Raw genomic sequence first — 14,119 nt, forward strand, 5'->3', positions numbered from 1 at the left:
GGTGGTGGTGATGGCATCATCTGTTGAGCAGTTGGTGCGATACGCAAACTGCAGTGAGTCCAGTGAGGTGGGCAGCAGGGTCTTGATGTGCCTCATGACGAGCTTCTCGAAGCACTTCATGATGATGGATGTGAGTGCAATGGGACAGTGGTCATTGAGGCAGGACACTGGAGACTTCTTTGGCACGGGGACAATGGTGGTAGCCTTGAGCACTCTGCCAGGAATGTCATTCTGCCCCTCAAACCATGCGTAGAAGTTGTTCAGCACATCTGGAAGGGATGCATCATTGTCACAGGTGGGTGATGTTGTATTGTAGTTGCTGATTGGCTGAATGCCCTGCCACATGCGCCATGTGTGGTGCTATCCGTGAAGTGACTGTGAATTTTCTGGGCGTATGCATGCTTTGGCTCTCGGATGGCTCGGAACAGTTTGGCCCTCGCTGTTCTTAAGGCCGCCTTGTCACCTGAAGGCAGAGTCTCAGGTCCTCAGTAGTGCTCGCATCTCCGCAGTCATCCATGGCTTCTGGTTGGAGATGGTGACATCATCAATACACTTGCTGATGTAGCTGGTCCCTCATGCCATGTATTCCTCCAAGTTGATGGAGTTACTGTCAGTTGCAGCCTGCCTGAACATGTCTCAGTCAGTGTGCTCAAAACAGTCCTGAAGAGCAGAGATGGCTCCTGCTGGCCAGGTTTTCACCTGCTTCAAAACTGGTTTGGAGTGTCTGATGAGTGGTCTGTATGCTGGGATTAGCATAACAGAGATGTGGTCTGAGTAGCTGAGGTGGGGGCGGGGCTCTGCCCTGTACGTGCCGGGGATGTTTATGTAAACAAGATCTAGCGTGTTTGCCCCTCTCATTGCAAAGTCCACATGTAGGTGAAATTTAGGGAGCACTGTTTTGAGATTCGCATGGTTGAAATCTCTGGCAATGATAAACAGTCAACTGGGGTATGTGTTCTGCAGTTCGCTAATAGCCCCATACAGTTCACAGAGCACCTCCTTAGCATTAGCGCTGGGGGAATGTATACTCCGATTATAAGGACAGTGGTGAATTCCTGTGGTAAATAAAATGGTCTTTTCGATGTCCCCTCCCCCAGCCACCAGCATCAGTCGACGCTGATGACTGGACGACTGGTCTCCGCAGCAAGCCGAGATTTCATAGCTTCTCCAGCAGATCATCAAGCAAGTTGGTTGTTGCATGATTTCTTTATTTTAGCAGTGTCTTGCGATGGTAAGCATGAACACTGGTTTCTCTGATGTTCATGTGCTGTAAAAAAGAAACGGGCTACAAGACAAAAATTGCACAACTTTGGATCTGGAGAGACCGCTGCGTGCTACTGCCACGCCACCATCTTAGATGTCATCTTGGATCATCACTGCTGAATGTGCGTGATGTCTGATCCCTCAGACGTCACTGTCTTAAAAATTGTCATGAGTCTGTAATTGATATCCTGACATGGGCTCGGGAATACTTTGGTAAACCTTTGTCAGTCAACACCATTCTCTGCTACATCCACAGATGCAAGTTAGAACTTTACTATGCAAACCAGAAGCCATTCATCAGTGCTGTCCAGAAGTGCCGCTGACTTCTCTGGGTTCGGTCTCATCTGAGATGGACAGTAGCACAGTGGAATCGTGTTTTGTGGTCCGACGAGTCAACATTTCAAATAGTTTTTGTGCAAAACAACCGTCGTGTTCTCAGGTCCAAAGAGGAAAAGGACCATCCAAGCTGTTATCAGCGTCAGGTCCAAAAGCCAGAGTCTGTCATGGTATGGGGGTGTGTCAGTGCCCATGGCATGGGTAACTTGCACATATGTGAGGGTACCATTAATCCAGAAAGATATGTACACATTTTGGAGCAACATAATGGAGAAAATTCCACTTGCTAAATTTAATCAAATGGTGTCTTCAGTGCCCAAACGCTAATAAGTGTTTTTTTGTTTTTTTTTTTAAAAAGGTGATGTTACACAGTGGTAAACAGTCGACTGTATGTTGCAGTCATCAGATTTGAAACAAATGTATATTTTTGAAAATAAATTAAATTCACAAGTAAAACATAAAAAATTTCTTATTAATGTGTTTGCAATATAGCACAGGGCGAATTGAATTTTCAAATGACTCTTTTTGTTTTATTTGCATTTTCCAACTTTTTCGGAATTTGCATTGTAAAAACTGTACAAGTACAGAGACAATGCAATACATTTAGCATCCAACCGGTAGCACAAATAGCAAATAAGTTAACTGAAGTAAATAAGGTTATAGTGCAATGAGTTAAGAGTTAATAAGTTAACACAGTCAATATACAAATTTGCTTAAATTTAAATAGTGACAGAGAAATAGTGCAGTATCATAAAATATTCAAGATATTGAACATGTCCTTTCTTTATTCGAAATCTTTCAAAATTCTAAAACATTCTGTTGATTATTATTATTATTATTATTATTATTATTATTATTATTATTATTATTATATAGTATTGTGCATTAGTTCATATGCTGACTTGTTGCACATACTCGTTCTATTAGTATTACTTAGTCAAACATTGTTTTTGTTTTTTTGTGGAAAGTGTTGCCAAGGTTTTAACAGATAATGTGTTGAATGTGCTGAGGTTGAAAATTTAGGAAAATTTGATTTTCTCCACCAATCCCCCCATTAACTGGCTCCTTTACTGTTCTGTCCAATTTGCCTCAGTGATGAGAGCAATGGGAATGCAAGCAGGAGTGAGATTGTCAGAAGAGAATCTAAATCAATTTGTCAGGTTGAATGTTCAGAATTCAGTCACCACTTGTCTGATGAAAGAAGCGAGAATACTCTCAGGTGACTGACATGGCAGCTGTGACTGCTTCACAGAGCATTTTCAGATTGTATCATAGGGCAAGGCAGCCATTCCTGTCCAGAAGTCTGGCCCCAACCCAGCCATCCATCAGTGGCCAGTTCCACTTTTATTCTCCTGGAACAATACAGGAAGCACAGTCATTGAAGTAGCATTGTTTGAATACAGACACAATCCACCTTGCAATACATTACCAACAATGTTTAGAGCTTCTTTTTTTTTTTTCTTAAAGTGATAATGTTGATCTGTTGAAAAGAAGTTTTTCATTTCAATGTAATTAAACATTCAATTCGAACAACTTATAGTATGGAGCCGATATATACTAGATGTTCAGAATCTAGTGTAACATTAAAGAGCTAGAAACTGACTGAAGAAAACATTTAAATGTCTATGTCGTGCTCTCACATGGTTAGCTAAGCTAAACACATCACTTCTGAGGGGACTGATGCAATACACAGCAGACAGCTACAGTAGCTAACATCTTGCTGGTAGTCATCGCTACATCACATAACATTGCGCAGGAATGTGTGTCTTTACTTCAGCAGACATCCCACACTGCAAAATCTCATTTCAGAGAAGTAGCTCCAACACCCCTGCAACACCACCACACACACGCACACATATGCGCACACACCTACGCACACACACACACACACACACACATATATCTTGCACAGCACTATGTATATATATATATATATATATATATATATATATATATATATATATATATATATATATATATATATATATATACACACACATACATACATACATACATAGTGCTGTGCAAGAGTTCTAGGCAAATGAAAAAAAAAAAAAAATGCTTGTTTGTTGTCCATGAGTGCAGAGTATTTTGGTGATTTTTTTAAACAAAAGATCAAAAGGTTAAACAGTAAAGACACTTTTTCACAGCCTTCCTTGCTCATATTTACCAATATTAGTGGAGGGCACCGTATATGGTCATGCCAATAAAGCTTGTTGAATTGAAAAAAAAATTGAGAGAGAGAGAGAGAGAGAGAGAGAGAGAGAGAGAGAGAGAGAGAGAGAGAGAGAGAGAGAGAGAGAGAGAGAGAGGTGGAAGCCCACCTGCAGATAAAACTGATTGGTCTAGTTAGCAGAAAGAGAGGCCAATCAGGATAAACTCTCTGTCATTCTCTTACTAAATCACTTCCTGTCAATCTGGTCTCTCGCTCGTCCACGCTAAAAAAATACTAAAACATTTCCAGGATAATGTATATTAATTTGTGGGTGTCAGAGAGCCATACACGAGAGACTCACAAAACTTCCAGGAGAGGTGGGATGCCTGCTTCAGTAACAGAGGATTCAGTAATAGAAGCTGCTTATTTATCTGCACTGTTAAATAAAATCGTTTAATCAGTTTACTGAAGGCAATCTCACCCTACATTCACACCAGTAAGCAATAACAGACAGATGACCATTCATTTTTAATGTATCTGTGAGACAATGTGCCAAAATTTCAGTGACAGTGCAACAAGTGACATTTAAATTTAGAATTTCTCATCGAGTTTAGCCAAATTAAGTAAGTACCTACAAATCAAAAAGACTGGCTCCTCAGCTCAATCATAGGGGCCTATTTATTGTTTGATGCACAAAAAGCGAACAAAACCTTAAACCATGGCTGCGTCTGAAAGTGCATACTGTGACAGTACCTACTGCATTTGATTCAGTACATACTGCTTGGCCATTGATACAGAATATACTGATCAGTATAAGCGGCATGCATTCTGATAGTTCTTCTGTGCCAGTTCCGTTGCCTTATGGGATAGCGCAGTATCCACTGTGTCCCTTGGTTCCTTACTGCAGAATCAAGGCAGAAGCAGTAGGCCATCCGGGTATTTCTCGCCTACTGTTTTATTAATACTGAGAACTCAGACATACTACTATGAAGTAGGGTAGTAGGGATATTCAGAAGCAGCCCATGGTTTCATCTTATAATGTCCTACATGACCTTGCATACAGTGGTGCTTGAAAGTTTGTGAACCATTTAGAATCATCCATATTTCTGCATAAATATGACCTAAAACATCATCAGATTTCCACAGTCCTAAAAGTATACAGAGAGAACCCGATTAAACAAATTAGCCAAAAATATTATACTTGGTCATTTATTTATTAAGGAAAATGATCCAATATTACATATCTGTGAGTGGTAAAAGTATGTTAACCTCTAGGATTAGCAGTTTAATTTGAAGGGTAAATTAGAGTCAGGTGATTTCAATCAATGGGATGACAATTAATTATGAGTGTTTTATTTCAAGAACAGGGATCTATCAAAGTTCGATCTTCATAACACATGTTTGTGGAAGTGTATCATGGCACGGACAAATTAGGTTTCTGAGGACTTCAGAAAAAGAGTTGTTGATGCTCATCAGGCTGGGAAAGGTTACAAAAATAATTTCTAAAGCGTTTGGAGTCCAACAATCCACAATCAGACAGATCAGACAGAGTGTTCAACCAACAAAGATCACTCCATGAGCAAGATGTGGAATAGTCTGTGAGGTCACAAAGGAGCCCAGGGTAACTTCTAAGACCTAAAAGCCTCTCTCACTATGGCTAATGTTAATGTTTATGAGTCCACCATCAGGAGAACACTGAACAGCAATTGTGTGCACAGCAGGGTTGCAAGGAGAAAGCCACTAATTTGCAGTTTACATTCTGCAGTTTCCTAACAATCATGTGGACAAGCCAAAAGGCTATTGGAAAGATGTTTTGTGTATGGATGAGACCAAAATCAGATTTTTGGTTTAAATTAGAAGTGTTATGTTTGGAGAAAGGAAAACACAGCATTCCAGCATAATAACCTTATCTCATCTGTGAAACATGGTGGTGGTAGCATCATGGCTTGGGCCGGTTTTGTTGCATCTGGGCATAGACAGCGTTCCATCATTGACGAAACAATGAATTCTGAATTATACCAGCAAATTCTAAAGGAAAATATTGGACATGAATTGTGACAGGAGGCGAACTGAGTCATGCAGAAAGACAACGACCCTAAGCATGCACGTTATTAGAAGAATGGTTAAAGAAGAATAAAATTAATATTTTGGAATGGCCAAGTCAAAGTCCAGACCTTAATCCAATAGAAATGTTGTGGAAGGACCTGAAGCAAGCAGTTCATGTGATGAAACCCACCAACATCACAGAGTTGAAACTGTTCTGTACTGAGGAATGGGCTAAAATTTCTCCCAGCCAATGTGCAGGACTGATCAACAGTTACCGGAAACATTTAGTTGCAATTATTGCTGCACAAGTTGGTCACACCAGATACTGAAAACAACGGTTCACATATTTTTGCTATTCACAGATAGGTAATATTCTATAATTTTCCTCAATACATAAATGACCAAGTATATATTTTTTGTTTTAATTTTTTAATTGGGTTTTCTTTATCTATTTTAAGGCTTGTGTAAAAATCTGATGGTTTAGATCATATTTATGCAAAATCTAGAAAATTCCAAAGGGTATACAAACTTTCAAGCACCACTATACATTTACATTGTTTTGATAAACTGGCAATTAAGCTAGTACAAAGAGAGAGAGAGAGCACATAATACGTACATGAACAATAGCTTGTGTTTAATTAGTTTAAGTAGTTTGTTGCTTGCTAATATGAACATAGGATCAAATCTAATTTTCAAAACTCAGACTATTATGCATCCCACCTTTTCTCCATTATCACTAAACACCTTAAAGCTGTAATTACAGTAAAGGTAACATTCAACAAAGTCTGTAGTTTAGAAGATTTCCTCAGGAGCAGTTCAGATGAAAAACAAACATGTGGTTTACCATCCAACAGTGGCAGTTTCAGAAAATCCCCCTTTGAACAGGAAAAAGAGCCTTGTTTCTTGACAGAATCAATATTCTCTTTAAACCAGAGAGGAAATGAACTGAACTGTTGCCATATGCACAAACTTCAGAAAACTTTTTTGATCAGTGCTGATTAAACATACTAATGAAGTTTTCTATTTGCCAAGACCTCCATCCCTCCCCAAAAAAGGCTATGTAAAAACAGAAACGCTATGTATATTATAATCAATGTGTATTTTTAAAGTGTGGGGTACCACAAGATTAGGCTGCCTTATGATCAAGTTTTTAGACTTTGTTTCATGTGGCTATCCGCCTCTTTGCACTTTGTCTTCTTCCATATTGCCCAAAGGCATCTGAATTATAAGGCTAAATGAAAAATGGACTGACACAGTAATGATTTTAGGATGATGATGGGAAAATGAAAGAAATTTTGATCTAGCATTCCACAACAATAGAGTAACACATGTGCTGTGATCAAGAACACCTTGACCCATGACCCAGAACCGGCTGTGCACAGCAACAAAATTTCCAAATGCAGAAAGCAGAAAATACAAGAGGAGTGATCTTGTACATATGGAGTAAGCCATTGTAGACATTCTGACAAGAATTAATCCAGTGACCGAAGAATCTGTTTCAGCCTTTTCTGAATGAGGTTATAGTTTCTGCTTAGCCAAGAGAAAAATTCTCAGGGTTTGGTTTCATATAGATGATTGGGATTGATGAAGACTTATCTTGCTGTCTTTAGAAATAGTATAATAGTCAAAACATGATGATCGTGTTTGTACTCCATGGCAATAATTATGCATCAAACACAATCAAAGTCCAGTGACTCTCACACCACAATGGTTTTCTCTGATCAGTGCTTGATAAAATGTCTTCGACATCATTACACACACTTTTGTCCTGTGCCTTAAATGATGGCTGGAAATCTGCTTTGAGCACTGAGAGAAAAATGTGGAAGGATTAAGTTATATTTTGTCTGAACAAAAACAAACAATCAAAGAAACAAAACAAAACAAAACAAACAAACAAACAAAAAAACACTTTGAAACCATAAAGACATTGAACTTGATCATTGATTAAACAGAGGTTCGTGGTTGAATGTTCTGTTTTGTACTTTTCATCAGCCAGTATTTTCCATTAGCCAAAATTTGATCTATGAATCTATGCTAGTCTAAACCGGAATTAGCAAATAAAACAGGCTAACTTAGTTTTATATAGCCAGTTAATGTTAACAAATTATACAAAGATTTTACTAAAACCAGGGGTGCTCACCCACTAGCCTGACACTGCAGTTCAGTGGCTTGTCCATTTTCAGATACACATGGATAGCTATAGTGCCAACTACATTGTGTAGCATGAAAAGGTCACAGCAGATGACCAATTGGTATGATTCTTTATAGATTTTTCCACAATGATGAACTTGATTGGATGCGAAACTGAAATGATTGGATAAAATAAGACCAGTAATTTGATTTATACTGAACGTCATTGGCTGAATGAGAGAAGAAGAAACTTTTGAGATTTGTAATGAGTACTTTAAAGTTTTAAATAAAAATGGAAATAGTAAAAAAGAAATGTTTTTTTTTTTTTGGAAATGTAATAGGTATTCTATTTCAATAATATTCAAGTATAATATAAATACACCAAAATAATACTTAATAGAGTAAATAATTAATACTAAGTAGAATAATGAAGTACACTTACTGAAGAATTTTCCACTCCCGACAGCAAGTGTTATACAGTATATCATCAACATATATTTTTTGCCATTTTATTTTACAATATGGTAACTAACTAGTATTTAATAATTAAACACATACTGTAGGTTACCCAGTAGGAAGATACATTGGCTGCTACATACTTTACACATATGGTAATATGCAAAAACTATATAAATATTAATGGATAAATATGCAGTTCTTATAATAATACTTGGTGCAACTGTACATTTTTGTACATGCTAATTAATGTGAAAAATACCTCATATGTATTTTGGACATCAACTATATTTGGACATGATATTATTGATTACCATTTACTTTTTGAGGTATCAGTTAAATAATTATTGAATGTTACATTTGCTATCTGTACTTACTTGCACAGTTGAACAATACTGCATATGCATGAATTCACTAATGTATTTAGTAATGAAATATGCATGATATTATTCACGTTATTGTACTGAGAGAAAATCTTGGAAGGATAAACTTACACTGACAGATTACAAAGAAGCGATTGTTATTATTGTGTTCACACAAAAATTAATTTGTACTGTAAAATTCAACGTAAAAACTATTATAAATTACTAGTTATTACCAGATACTTCTCTACAATAATGCAAAACAAAGAGCCATCATTGTTATCCACAAACATGCATTTTTATATATTTTTGATACAATGTGCTATGCTGGGTTTACAACCTTCTCTGCCTCCTTTATTGCATTCTTCTAGTATAATAACACCAAAGAATGAAGCAGATAAGATGTTCTCTCTTTCACTATGTGTAAATGAATGTGTGTAAACCAATATGTATCTCAATTGGCAGTATAAATTTTAAGATGTTAGATATCAAGGGAACAGCAGTGGTGTATCTCTCTCAGCCTGGGTCACTGGCAGTGCCGTAATTGTGCATGCTGTAAAAGCTCACTTCCCTCCAGAGACCTTCATGCTTGTTTACATCAGAGGGCTCTGATGTTATAATGGATGGTTAAAGCCTTAGAGAGAGGCTCCTCTGGAATTTTATGCTTTTTAACTTTCAAACATTGTAAAACGTTCAGCTGGCCGGTACAGTAGAAATTTGAGGTTTAGTTCTTTGAGCCCGGGATGGATTACAGGGAACCGCTGTGGCACTGGACCCCCAAATTTGGACACTCAAGCCTCAATCAGTGATCTGAAGCTCAAAGCATCTCATTTTCACACCATGTAATTTAATGGCATAGCTCAAGTTTAGATAATCTCTCAAAGCACAATAGGATGAGGGTGTGTGTGTGTGTGTTTGGGCAGGGGGGGTAGGGTGTCTTAGCATTACCAGTTGGAGCACAGAGGAACGCAAATCGGTTATTGATCTATTTATGGACAGAGCACATGCTGAAGATCACACGTGGAAGCTTATTAGTTGGATAAGCATTGGATGGCAAATGGTGGTACTATAAGTGTTCCAAGTGGGGCAGCACAAAGAATATCTCTGTGATTGTGTGTTAGCTGAATAAATGAATGCATGCACCATTACAATTGGACATAGCATGAAAGTCCGTGCACATTAGTAATATCGGTCTTTGGCAACCAACAGGTCTGCTGTGTATGAATGCCAAAGATATTTTGGAGAATGTTCAAAAACACTAGGAGAAGTATGGGTTCTATGAATATTAATACATTTCAAAGAATTGCAGGTGAGCAGTACAGTCAGAAAGTGCATGTTCAATCTCCAACTCTCCACATAGATCTTTGTTACTTCAAATAGGCTGTAAGATGCCAAAATGATAGCAAGTATGAAGAGAGCTATTTCCTGTTGCACCTTAATGATATCATGTGTATGTGGCATGCACTTAAACAGCACCAATCATATTTGTATTTATGGCATTCCTGCCTGATCCCATAGGGAACCACTCAGCATAGAGCTCCTTTTGACAGCAGTACAAATTTATCTTTTGTTTTACGATATCTGCACAATGAGTTCAGAATGCTTTTAAAACAGCTACAATCGTTTGGTGTAAAGACACATGTGTAGCGTCTGTTCGTTCATGTGTGCCCCCCCCCCCCGCCTCTTCTCTCTCATGGAGCATAAATCGCTGGGATCCCTCTTTGCTCAGTCGCTTTCCACACAGAAACCATACTTTATCAATGAAGAGCACTCCTGAAACATACATGCATAATTGTGAGTGTAGCAACTGTGTACTCACTCATCTCCTGACCCCAGGCACAGAAATATAGAAGGCTGGGTTAAAGGCATGACTCACTTGGCCATTTGGATCTGCTTTTTCACTTAATCACAGGACAACCTCCAGCTCAATTTTTCATTTCTAAAGTTAGAGAGCTGTCTTAAAGTTCTACATATTTTGTGGTGAAACTTGAGAATGCAGAAGTAACTTTGAACTTTTAGTTAATATTGCTGCAGTGCTGTCTGAAAGGAACAATTTCATCATGTGGTTAATCTTTAAGTTAAGATGGGAAGAATTTAATCTTAAATATGAGATGTAGGCAATGTTATGATCATTTAATTTGGACAGGGTATCTATAAAACAAGTCTTATGCAATTTCACTCAAAGTGAGTGGCAATATAGAGAATAGGTTTCATATTCCTCTTTAAAGTTGTGGCAGAGAGAAGGTAACTCCAGATGTATCTATTTGTTTTATTTATTTAAAAAAAAATGTAATGTTATGAGGAAAAAAGCAATGAAACTAGGAAATGGGTTTCTTCTCTGCCAGTGCAATAACTACATTAGATGATGGATGGGACTCTGGGGATAGCGTCACTCTTCAAGCAATTACGGTCTGTCTCATCCTGGAGTCCTCTTCGAATGTGGTGTTGGATGGCAATTTCATTAGCTAAGATTAGAGGCAGATATGAGGAATTGCAGAACATTATTGGACTTTACTGCCTGAAAGAGCTGCCTTGTCATATATGGCCTGACAAGAACTGACAGATGTATTAAGAAGCATGAGACTTGAGAGGAATCTTAAAGACCTCCTTCTCTCTGATGGACCATTAGGAAGTGTGACTATTAGATGTTGTAGCTGTGTAATGTAAAACGAACATTTGTGTAATATGTGAATAATTTGCTAATTAATAATATCTAGAATTCAGCTGTATAGGATATATTTGAATGGTGCAAGCTAGAACACTAAATCAGATATTCTAAAACAATCACACTTGAACTGGAAAGGCGTATAATCGTTGCCAACATTTGTAATATTTTTTTTTCCATTTTTGATCTACAACGTTCCCTAGAGCTCTTAATCTCTTTGACGAAAGCTTGACGGAGGTGATAAGCAGTTCTGGCTTCAAAATCCCCTAACGGCACATTTGGATATCCTGCAACAGTAATGACTAAAGTGGAGTGGCAGCCATTCCTGTGCAGCAGAGGCGGCCCTAATGAGGCAAATAAAAACAGATCTGGAGCAGATGCTCTTAGTCAGGAGCCTTAAAACCACAGGTTTTTTTTTTTTTTGCCCTCCCTCCTTTTCCCAGGAAATGTGTGTTGGCGTAGCTGTCAGCAGTTCCGAGATGCTGATAGGGGATTTGCAAAACACTTAAGATTAATATTTAGGGGAGCTCTGGCAAGAAAGAACTGTATCCTGGCAACATTCAGCGGCTGAAGGAGGTATGCGCAAGACAAACAGACGTTTGATGTGGCTGCACACTGCAGCCCTGACAATCTTGACAAGCTAAATGTAGGGCTTTTTACTGGAACTTAATTTCTGTCCCATTGTATAGATTAGAAGATGTATTCTCCCCCGTGCCCCCATCTCTTACCAGCCAAGTGAAGTCACTGTCAGAGGCCAAAGATGAAAACATTCTTTTTTTTAGAGATTAAAGCAAATTTAGGAGGGAGGGAAATTTTATCCTTGGAACTAATATGCAAGTGGAACAGCCTTATCCAAGCCAACACCACAGGCCACAAACCCATTTGTAAAGGATGTTCCCTTAACTAATACAAGAGCGTCAGAAATTCTACAAATTCCCCAGAGGATGTATCCAGCCAAGTGCTTAGCAGTGTTAAGATGCCAATCCCTCTCGTAAAAATGTCACAAACCTTCTCCATGTGTCATATAATAGAAGATTGTACTAAGTAAGGATCGGCGATGTGACATTATCAAAGTCAGGGCAAATATTAAAATGTGTTGTTCAAACTGTGATTTGTTTTTTGAATTTATATGTTTTTCCATTAATAAGCACTTACATTTCAAGACAAAGACAGCCAAGGTAACATATTTCCTCATCCCTTCCTCTGTGACTCTGTGATCTGTTTCTCAAGCCTTCTCAAAGCCAGAAAAGAGGATGGATATGCTGCACTCCCCAAAAGGTGCAGCTGCAGAGAAGCAGATCAGGTGCTGAAAGAGGGCTGTCTCGAGATTCAGGCCCCTCAGACTGCCTAACTCACCCACTTTTCCTGAGCATGTGCACTGACCTCCAGGTCACTAAATGAGAAGATTCTCTGAAATCACATGCTAATCACTGCCAGTTGTGGCTTTGTGCATCCATAGCTTCATAATCACTGATTCTGCCTTTGGCTTTGGATCAGTCAGATTACAAATAAACCAAAAGGAACACCAAGTTCATTGTTCAGTCATTCCGTTTTTTTCTCGCATCTTATGTTTCATAAAAAGTGAAACATTCCTCTGATCCATGTTTTAGCATTTATCACATGGTTAAAATTGCAGGAAATCTTCAGTAGAAACCCATAACACATTGATTGTGTTTCTGGAGATTGCTGAGCGTCATGTGTTCCAAGAGTTTGATTAAAATGATTGGATATTGAGCGAGAAAGGAGAAATGTTACATTTACAAATCATCAACGCCTCTTTAATAGAGAGAAATAGAGCCAATAGTAAACACAGACTTTACTTGATAGTTTCCTGTACATTTATCAGTAAATTTCTGTCTGTGCTAAAACTGAAAGAACTCTATCTTTATATGAATAAACAAAACATTTACTGTGTGGCTTCATAAAGGACAATGATTCTAAAATATTATAATGTAAGGATTAATAACTTGCTGATGACTCTCATACACACACAGATACCCTACTTTAAGAGGGAGGTGTATTCCATAATCCTCCTGATATATCATTATACAAAAAGCGAACTTTACCTTTCTATGCCCAGGTCATTTTCAAGGTTCTCCATTAAACTTCATGGTTCATTGAATCAGAGTGTGAGCATCTGGTTCCCATCAAACCTTGGGGCCTTTATTATTGAGAGCATACTCTGGCCGCAACTCACGGGAACTGTCCATGGAATCTGCCCCAAAGTTCTGACTGACAAATTTATACAAATGTTCATTTTCCCCAATTCATTTACAGGCATGTTTGAAGTTGTAATAAGCCAGTGGTGTAAAGGTTAATGAAAGGACTAAACATTGTAAAGTAACTGCAGTGTATGCCATGTGTGTTTTGCATGTGTACTGAATGAATGGTTTGGCAACTGATGACTTGGCAGCTGAGAAAGAAGCAAAATCACAGCAAACAAAATGAACACATGAAGAGATGGATGAGATCTAGTATGCCTAGAAATTTGGGAATATTTTCCTGAATATAGGAATATTTTCAGATTTTCCTTAATAATAAAGTCAAGCTATAGTAAATCTACAGTAAGCAACCTAATGTGCTGTATTAAAGCATTCAGCATGAAACCAATACTAATACTAGCTGTTTTGTGTACTAATGTACTTTAGACTCTACACAATCTAGTCCCAGAAAATCACTTTAGCTCAGGACTGACACCTGGTCCAC

Source organism: Ictalurus punctatus, chromosome 8 (genome assembly GCF_001660625.3).
Source record: "Ictalurus punctatus breed USDA103 chromosome 8, Coco_2.0, whole genome shotgun sequence".
Lineage (NCBI taxonomy): Eukaryota > Metazoa > Chordata > Actinopteri > Siluriformes > Ictaluridae > Ictalurus > Ictalurus punctatus.